Raw genomic sequence first — 10542 nt, 5'->3', positions numbered from 1 at the left:
TGTATTGATCCTCCTGCCTAAAGAGCAAAGAGTGGAGCCCATAAAGATGGGGAGCTCCTTCAGGGCTTCCAGCTGACAGTATGTCCACTTGTTTGGGGACAATAAAGTGGCATTCCAAGCAAACCATGCCCTAGTCCCTCTGCAGCATCCCTTAGGAAAGGAATATTATTTCTGTATTGCCACCCAGAGGCAGGAACAAATTATCCCCCCTCCCCAGCCACCCAATTCCTTTTAAGGATCTCTTTGCCTCAAGAGCAAAGAGGGGCCCCCATCAAGAAGAGGAGCTCTCCTTTCAGTCTCTCCCTATGGCTCTGTCTTTTTCCTGAGTGGCTCCATCCTCCTGGGGGGAGGACAAAGTATTTTAGCAGCAGGTCTGCAGCTGGAAAGCCTTGCCTGAACCCCCAAAAGCTGGCCCTCCTTGCTCCGGCCCCTGCTCCCTGGGAGGTTGGGAATCAGCACCACGCTGCTGCTGGACAGCTCCCTGCGCGGGGCGTTTGATTTCAGCACCCAGGCGCTGGACAGCTCCCCTTGCAGGGCTCAGGAAAGCCTTGCTTGCTGCCATCGGCTGTCTGTTGGAGGAGTTTCCAGCCAAAGAGCTCTCTTGGGAGCCTGTTGAGGGCGAGCAAGATGCCAAGCAGATGAAGAAGAGCTGTGGGCAGCATCGGTATCAGCAGCATCAGCAGCAGCCCCTTATGCAAGGAGAGGAGAGGCATGGGAAGCACAGCTTTTGAGAGAGGCGGCATCTCTGCAAGCAGCAAGCAGAAGGCATCCAGCCCTCCAGGACAAAAGAAACAAGGCAAGAAAAAGTCCAAGTCCCTTTGCTTGGCTTGCCTGGGAATCCTCGAAAGAACACTGAAGAGAGAAGGAGAGAGGGAGAAGGAGGGACACGCTTCTCCTGATGCCTAACAGGTGTCTCTACTTGGCAAGGTAGGCATTGCTATTCCAATATGTTGATAAGCCTTGCCTCATCTACTCTTTTGCCCCTTTTCTTCTTCCTTAGGTATTCTACTGTACAGTTTTTTGGGGTCTGTGTGTGTGTATATACATGTCCGAATGTGGTTCATCGCGTTGGCTCTTGCTTTTATTTCACACCGCATCCAAGTGATGTTTTTGTTCACAGGCTCTCCTCTGTTCCTTTGCCCTCCCTGGCTTTTGAATGTAGTGGGATGAATTAGTCTGACACATCGCCTTTTAATCCTATAGATAGCCTCGGCATCTAATCCTATTCTTCCCACCAGATTTAGAAGCTCATAGAAGATTGCTTTGGGAACTAGTATGACTCTCTGCCAGACACCCACTGCCATTTCTGGTAATTAATTTTCTTTTAAAGTTTAATTTGGCAGACATTATCATTGTATGAACTTGAGCCAAGATCTGGGAATCACTGTTTCAGATCTTGGAGGAAGCAAAAGCATTAAGTTTTCCAACTGGTGCTCCTATGAAAAAATTTGTGTAGGGTCTGTGTTGTTGTTGTTGTTGTTATTTAATTGCTATCCACTGCAGAACATTTGTGACCCTGTTTGATGAGATTTTTCTGGTGATTTGAGATATTTGGTGATATAGGACTACTAAAAATGTACAGACTTGGGAATGCGTAGCAGGATTAGCATTTCCACATGCATATTTTCTGTCTAGATAATGAAAGGAAAACATGTCGCAAAACCACAAGAAGAGTCCTGAAGAGGAAGAGACAGACATGGAGATAGAAAAAGCCATATGCTCAATACTCCAGACTCATGATGTCTTATCACTCATTTCAACTTACAAGTGTATTTGATTCTTTATTAGTTTAACAATGTTTCTTTTTTAATGGTGTTACCTTTTGTCAGACATGAACAGAACCTCCACAGGAACTGGCAAAAAGAAAGTGAAAATCAAGCATAGATTTCCATGCTTCCAGCTAAATTTTTAAAAAATTGGGGGAAATGATCAAATTATATAAAATAAGCTTCCTTCCTTCCTTCCTTCCTTCCTTCCTTCCTTCCTTCCTTCCTTCCAGTGTGGACTCCCAGCAGGGAAATATTCTATAATTTAAAGTCAGAAGCAGGCTATGATAGAGCATTTAACAAACTCCTGGGGGAGAAGATGTAAGTTGAATTCTATTTCAGTTCAAAAAAACTAGCCAGAGAAGCTCATGCTACAACCCATGTTCATTAAAGCAATAATCTTCAACAGCAAAGATAAATTTATCATTCAGTGTGCAAAAAGCTTAAATTACTTTGCAGAAAGTTGGTTCTACTTTGTTATAGAGCGCAGATGTAACTTATTGCTTTGCTCCACAAGTTTCTTGAAAAAGGAGGCAGGGGAAGGGTTAGAAAGCCAGGTCAACTTGTCTGTTTTCCCACTGGTGTCTTTGAAATGTTCTGTTTGACCCACGGGCTACTTTGAAAGGCAGTCCGAATTAATTTATGTGAATTTGGAATCACCCTGGACTGCCATCAATCAGACAAGCACTGACAGATCATCTCCCACTCATAAAGCTGCCCCTACAGAACATCTCTTTTGGGGTGATGCACTGAAGTGACTGATGGTGTCAATTAAGCAAAGAGCCAAAGGAGCCTGGATCTTGCCCTCAGTATCTCCTTGTATATTTCAGAATGGAAATAATTGCCCAGAACTTTGCGATGTGGTGGCTGAGAGAGAACAAAAAACAGAGCAGCAGGAGATTAAAAGCATAGTGGCAGCATGCTTTTATATGCCATTGCTTTGACATGTAAAACACACTGTTTGCTGTTCTCACCACTGATGCACCACTGATGTCCTTCTAGACACTTTGTAGATCTTATAAGGCATTTGTTAAACTATCTTGACAAAGCCTTTCAGCCATTAGTGACCAAAGGTGAGGGTTCAATTGATCTTAAGAGAACGACATTGCCCAAGGAAGGCATTTCCTTATTGCATTTTCCTGATCCAAGAATGCTTCTTAACTTTGTACTAAAGTTGACAATAATAATAATAATAATACTTTAATATTTATTTCTTAGTCACTTCTCCCTATGGATTGAAGTGGGGAACAGCAACAACAACAACAAACCCCACATACCAGCAAGATATATATATGCTTCCACTGGAGCCAAAAAGGCTGACATTATGACATTAGATAAAGACCTGGAGTAATGACACTTGGGCCCAAATCCCAACACATCCATGCAGACTTATGGGGTGCTACTAAGCCCGCCACTGTCTCTGTCCAACCCACCTTGACTGTTTTGGCATGAAAATAGAATGATATAGTGCTATGGATGCTGCCCTAAGCAATGTATAAGGAAAATATTTGCTATGTTGTTAAATAAAAGGGACTTTTATCATATTAATTTATCTGCTGATATGTATGGAATGCAAGGTAGTAAGGAAGAGTATGTCAATTTATCTCAGTGGAAGCAACTGAACTAATACCCAATTGCCACAAGGGAAACTGTGAGATAATATGTTGTTGGATAAAGAGCTGACATTCCAAGAACAAGAATCACAGAAAATTGGTGTAGTGGAGCCTCCTTACTGGAGGAAGGGGGCAAAGCATGTTCATGAATTCCTCCTCTCCCCTCACTCCATCCGTGGCCATTTCATGGGAGGTTTTGGAAGGACCCCCCCCCCCAACCAGTTCTAGCTGAATGGCGGAGATTTTTCAGAGGCATATGGCACTGAAGAGTGGAAGGACAATGAACAAAAAACCTCCCCACTACCAACCTTTTGCCGTCAAGATAATCCTATTTGTGGAGTTCCACTCTGCACAACTCTGGATTCAACCCAATGAAAGCAACAAAGAGTCCTGTGCCACTTTTATTTGGTATAATTTGCAGCGTAGCCACTTATTTCGTCAGCCCACAAAAGTCTGTGCCAAACAAAATTCATTCATTCTTAAGCTGCCAGAAAACACTTTATCTGTAACAAGCTAACTTGGAAATGCAATGAAAGCAATGAATCCAGGATAATGCCTCTCAGTTATTTGGCATGACCAAGTAAAGAACTATATCCTCATAACAAATGTACTTTGAAAACTTAGTCAGAATTATACACTAGTATTGCAAATGTCTCTGAAATTTGTAATGAGTACCAATACTATAAGATCCATACACATGGAAATCTTGATCATTGTGGTCATTCTGTGCCCTCAAGGCATTTCTGAATTATGGTGATCCTAAAGTAAACCCTATGGGTTTTCTTGGCAATGTTTGTTGGGGGGGAGGGGAAGTTGCCTTTGTCTTCCTCTGAGGCTGAGAGAATGTAACTTGCCCAAAGTCATCCAATGGGTTTCCATGGCACAGCAGACATTCAAGCATTGGTCTCCAGAGTCATAATCCAACTCTCTAACCACTACACCACACTGACTCTCTACTATTCCATGCTGGCTTCCACTTTTCCTGAATTCATCCCAGAAGTCAGCCACTGATGGATTCGCAAGTTGACTAGTGCTAACCTTTCAGGAACAGGGCTGATGCCTTCAGAAGTGGATTCTCCCTTCTTCACAGTGGCGAGAAATTAGAGATGTGGCCAAGTGAACTCTATTGCTGCTATATGCATATACGACTGCATCTGCATTCTTCAAAAAACAACAGAATATAAGGATTATTTTTTTAAAAATGGATAAAAGAGAACACAGAAGACAACATTTAGCTCTTATCTATGTAACTTTTATGCCTTGCATATTACATACAGGTTTTATGTAACTGCATCGACTCGGCCAAACAAAGGAGTGATAAAACAGAAACGTGTGCTGTATAGTAAAGCCTAGGAAAAGGTGTTCATAAATAGAGAAGGCAGGATATGGAAGAATTTGTTAGGGATACATTCAATTATTAAAGCCCTCAATAGAGAGGAAAGGAAATCTCTCCCCACCAATCATTTTACAAACGTGAAAAAGCAGAGGTTACACAGTGAAATGAATATGTAAAAAACAATGTACACAAAAGGCACACACACATCCACACACAAATCAATCTTTGTAATTCATCAGCCTATGATCTGATTTATTAGTTCTTAACTGTGCTGATGCTCAGCGTAGAGGCTTTCCAGAAATATCTACCTAAACCAGAGCTTGGCAAAGTTACTTTATTGATTCTTTTTGGAGGGGGATTCTGGGAGCTGTATTTCAAAAATAACTCTTGCCAGCTCTGAAATAGACACAATGGGAAGCAGAATGCCTGAATAAAAGGAATGCTGGCCTGATGCAGCACATCTCTTGTGTGTTTACTGCCAATACTACAAGTGGATCTAAAACAACAACAACAAGGCAAGTGCATAAACAAGACAAGTATTGACAAAGACCATTAATTAAGAAGGCCAGCACTGAAGACATTTCTAAACGCAGGAACACTGGAGGCTCCAAATGATTGATACTGAATGGAAGCCTCTGATAGCACTTTCTTTTGTCAAACATTTTATTTAAATCAGGCAGAACTAGTCATTAAAAAAAAAAACAACAGGATGCTAGGCTAAATATTCCTTTGGTCTGATCCAATTATGAGTTCTTTTGGGAGGAGTAAATGAAGTTAAACTGCCTGGAGAATCCTCCCTTGTGTCTCAGTAGACTTGTGAAGAGGAATGTTTGTAATCTCTTTGCATCCTCTGGTGCTATAAATGAATGAAGTCCTTATAACTGTTCTTGCAGGAATAAATATTAAAATGTTAATTTATACAAATGTTTAACTAACAGAAAGCATGGGAATGATTTTTTTTTTAATTGCTGGGTGTGGAAGAAACATGAAGACAATTTTCAGATGGGAACAAACTTTCCATACTCGTGTCTTGGAGCCCACTAAAGGATATGGGACTGGGTATCCAACATTTAACAAGGAGTTTGGGGAAATTACTTTTAAGAAGAATTAATGTAACAATGTGCTCAAGCCATCCATAACTGAACAGTTTTAGAATGATACTCTGGGTCTCAGAGTATCCTGGTGAAGCCTTTTATATTTGAACAAGGTAGGAAGATGCTCTGGGGCCCCAACATTACAGGCTCTGTCCAGGTTAAAAGACAACAGGGTCAGCAAGGATCAGGCTATAGACCAGGTTGTGTACTTGCTCAGATTGTGAAAGCAGTTGTGCCCCCATCTTTGGCAACCATTTCTATTTAATGCTTGCTGTATCGTATTTCTGAATCTCCATAGTGAATGTCCTGAGAAGGAACACTTATAAATATTTGGTTTTGTATATGAAGAGAATGGAGTTCTGGAGGGAAGGCACTGGTTGTAACCTAAAAGCCCACTGATTCTGACATTGTGGCCCAAACGACATATTATAGTCATATCTTCTGATTCGTGGGGGACCTCTCCCTGCAAATAGGAAAAATTGCCGATATTGAGGTCCCATTGATTTCAATGGCTGTGCATGCCATTTTGTTCCCTCCCCACTTGCCATCCGTGAGTAATTAAGACCTCAGATCCCAAGTCCATGAACAAGGAGGGACGACTGTACATGTAATGCATATAATACTGTACAGATAACTGTTTTTTTCCTCAGAAAATAAGGTCTGAGAGGGAGCAGTTTATAGAAGAGAACCAGCTGTGAACAAGAATGCTTGAAGTTTTCCTTCCCAGTTACTCCACTTCTCCGCACCCCCATGATTTGCCATCATTTTTCATCTTGAGAGGTCCAGGTGCTCATTGACCATGTACACCACACAAAAACATATCTGAAGCCCAACTAGGTATCTCTGTGTGTATGTGGATCAGTTACAGAGAACCTGGAGTAGGGTGCTAGCAAGCAGTAGTTTTGCTGCACAATACAATCCTGTTCTTTGTTGAACAATGCCATCTCCCAAGCTGATTTGGCCTGATGATGGTTTCAAGATTTTACATTTCTACATATTACATGTTGTTTCCCTTAGATTCTGGAATGGGTATCCATATAGTGATTAGGACCCAGTTTTGACCTGTGTCCACACTGATGCGCTCCTTTTAAAACCTTCACATTTGCTTGTGTCTTGTTACTGTCATGCTCTTTGTTGATGACGTGCAACAAAACTAATTACATCTGGCTGGATGCTTGGTTGTCTGCATCCTTGCAGCTCAAAATGCCGCCAGCTGTGTCTCAGTTGCTGGAGGAAAATGGGTTTTATAGCTTTACCAATTTGGAGAAAGCTCAAAAGTCAGTGCTAGAATCTATAGTTTGCATCTCCATTTAGGGAAAAGGTCAGAAGAAGCCATTTGCTTGTGATCTTGTATCAGAAGAGCCAATCAGAGCAGTCAGCATTGGGGTGGATTAACCAATGGCTTGATGGATTGCAAGGCATTTCTATCTATTTATGGTTCATTCATATGTTTCTTCGGTGATAACTGGTACACTGTTCAATTTTGCTTGAATTTAGGGTTGCTATTGTTGATGCCAATACTGATGTGTTTGTGAGACACCAAATTTGCACATAAACTAGTATGTACAAATATTGGCAACATGTTTAAATTGAAGGGATACAGAAACAGCAGATGTATAATGATATACGTCATGTGGTGTAGCAAGGAAAAGATAGATGCTGCTTACCAAGGAGGAGTCAGGTGCTGTGGCTGAGTACTGAGTTTTTTCAGTGAAACAATTTGACAACTGGAAATGCAAACCCAGCATGAATCATAAGAAAATGAGAACCCTCTTTAGGCTGGCATTCTGTTCCTACACTTGCAAACCAGGTGCCCCGGGAAGCCCGCTCTCAAGACACAAGTTATGCACCCGTCAACATCCTCCTTGCCAGTCTCCTCATGGTCCTCAGAGATTAGTATTTGGAGGCAGGATGCTCAAAACGGAATGAAATGTAAAATTCTGAATTTCAGGTTTCTCATTGCACTGTGATGTCAAGATAAGACAGACATATGTTGCAGCTTTTAAAGAAATGGCTACTTGATGTCACAGGCTGACACACAATTTAAACAGGGTGAAAAATTGCATTAGGCCAGGACAGAGAAAGACTCTTTTAAGGAGGCAGAGAACACAGGATGAGGAGTGACTAGGCGTTTAAGCAGACTCTGCTTGCTCTAGTGATTGAGAAAGTGCTGGTTTAGGTGGACATAATTTGCACCCAAATAACTACAGAGCCATGAAGTCAGTCACCATATCTTTATTCAAACTTCCTCATAGGGATGTTGCAAGAATAATATGAGACAGTCCCATGTATGCAACCCTGGGTTTGTTAACAGAAAGGTGTAATATGCAGTCAGAAATAAAAAAGGTGAACGAATCACAGATGTGACTAGCAAGACAAGGCTTTGGGAATTTAGTAGTACGTTTCACTTGAAGGAAGCTACCAGAGTATTTTTCCATCTAGACCAGTATTATCTCCTCTGCTTTTTGTATCCCCGGGTGTTTGGTCCTTTAAAATATATATACAGATACTAGTGACTGAACTCTGGAAACTTTCCATACCAAATGCGTGTTTTACTGCTCTGCTGTGCCCCCAACTCCAGCTAGTTTTGCGGCAAATTGTGTTCTTTTGTGTTGCATTTGGCCTTAGTGGCAGCTTGGCTTGGCTTTATTTTCCTTGGCTCATGAAACAATGGCAGAAATGTCATTATCAGCTTGGAAACAGCTTGGGAGGAACTGGTGGGAAGCAGTGGGTGGAGCTGTCATGGTTGCTTTTTAGATGAACCTCACAGGGCTCTATTTAATTTCTCAGCTGGGCTTTTCAGCAACCGCTCAGTTCTCAGTGATCTGCCATTGGGCAAAACACCCTGAAACTCAAGAAGGCCAAGGAAAACTCCAATTGACTTCTAGAGACTCAGGATTTGCAATGTCCTATGCATCCTCCTGCCAAGAAAATCTTAGATGTGTATATGTGTTTGTTTGTAAGTGCCTTCAATTTATTTTTGACTTATCACAACCCTAAGGGGGAGCTACCATGGGTTTTCTTTTTGTCAAATTTTGTTCAGGGGGAACCTGCCTTTGCCTAACTCTTAGGCTGAGAAAGTTTGACATGCCCAAGGACATCCAGTGGGTTTCCATGGCCGACTGGGGGATTGAACCCTGGTCTCCTGAGTCATATTCCAATCCCCCCCCATTTGTATGCCACCTTTCTCCCAAAAGAAACCCAAGTCGGCGTATATTCCAGCACTCAAACTATTATTACACTTGACCTTGGAGACTTGAATTGATTTAGAGTAGTCAGATATTCTTGCACGACCTCTTTACCTGTTCTGTGCTGCTTTTCCCTACTGCATCATCTCTTCCATTTTCCTCAGGTTGAGCACTGTTCTCCTTTTGGAAGAAGACCAAGGCAAAGGAGGCACTGAGTAGTTCTACAATAAATGTTTCTACAAGGAATATTGTAAATATTGTACAATATTGTAGTAAACAATAAAACAATGAAAGGAACAATTACAATAAGCAAACTACCTTCAGTATGTCTACTATAGATGGCATGCTAAAATAGATAATATGAAACTACAATAGAACAGTGGTTTGCCTCCTGTTCCTGGGAATTGGCACAGAACATTTCAACATAATAAGTCTTCCTCAGCCTCAATGTAACTAGCTGTTATTCAAGATATTATAGTTCTTCCTCAGCCATAAATGTGTCAAGCTGTTTGCTTTGCAACATACCTTCTTTCACTGACCAGAGGACATGTCTTGTATAGTTAAAATACCTCATGGTATAAGTAATATAAATAATACAATGATTACATGTAATATTTTAAACACTTAATGTATGTTGTTACTCATATATTCCTAACTCCTCAACACATGAGAGAATAATTGTTCCTCACTCTTTCCAGACGTGATGACTTTTCTTACAAAGCCAAAAATGCTAATATCCTTGCTGTAAATCATATAAACAATATAATAAATATCTATACTTTTAACTACATGTATATGTGACACAATGATTTGTAAAAGTATTCATATATTCCAAGCTTTTCAAGAAAAAAAACAACACACTACAGCTTTCTCCCCCCACCCCCATGACAGTGTTGGCTTTGCCATGTTGAGGCCATGTTGGTTTCATACCAATAAAATAGCCTTAATATCAATAAATAGCCTTATGGTTACCCCTTACAAAAAACAATTGAAATCTTTCATTTAAACCAATAGGGACTGGAGCATTTAAAGACTAGAAGCATTCCTTCTTCAAAAGAAGTTTGTGCATATTGGTGGGTGTTTTGGCACAAACCACTTCTATTACAATTTTTTTAAAAGAACTGTAGTGATGTTGTAATGGAAAGAAATGCTCGTGTAAAGGGGTATCCCTAACTGCATACTTAATTGTACTCCTGCGTTCTGAAACCTATTGTTTGAGTGAACAATTTGTTTTCTCCACATACAGTTTATTGCAAGGACAATTCAGAACACATATCTCACATGCTGTTTGTCAAGTGGAATAAGACTGTAACTTGAATGTTTTGTTGGAAATGGGACATTTGAAGTCCTTAATATCTACACTTGTTTGCAAAATTTATGATGACCTGTTAATATTGACGCTGATGTTGAAGGTCTTATTATATCTGTGAGAAACAATTTGTATTTAAAATGTGATGTTCTGCGAATGACAATTAAAGGTGGAACTGTACAACCTGCAATTTGTGTTAAAATATTCCAATATTTCCTAACTTTGTTCTTGATTTT

The 10542-nt window shown here is 40.7% G+C and overlaps 1 protein-coding gene across 3 annotated transcripts in view; it reads left to right on the top strand.

Annotated features, from left to right (window-relative positions):
• The first annotated feature begins 111 nt into the window (after nucleotides 1-111).
• Nucleotides 112-10542, top strand: part of GRM2 (glutamate metabotropic receptor 2) — a 189328-nt gene continuing 178897 nt past the window's right edge. For all 3 annotated transcript variants that reach the window (XR_006102423.1, XM_042454292.1, XM_042454293.1), the window contains exon 1: nucleotides 112-927. The gene's annotated coding sequence lies outside the window, so the exon portion shown is untranslated. The remainder of the gene's footprint in view (nucleotides 928-10542) is intronic.

The sequence above is a fragment of the Sceloporus undulatus genome, chromosome 2 (assembly GCF_019175285.1).
Source record: "Sceloporus undulatus isolate JIND9_A2432 ecotype Alabama chromosome 2, SceUnd_v1.1, whole genome shotgun sequence".
In the NCBI taxonomy this organism is placed as follows: Eukaryota; Metazoa; Chordata; class Lepidosauria; order Squamata; family Phrynosomatidae; genus Sceloporus; species Sceloporus undulatus.
This window is presented reverse-complemented; position numbering and strand designations above follow the sequence as displayed.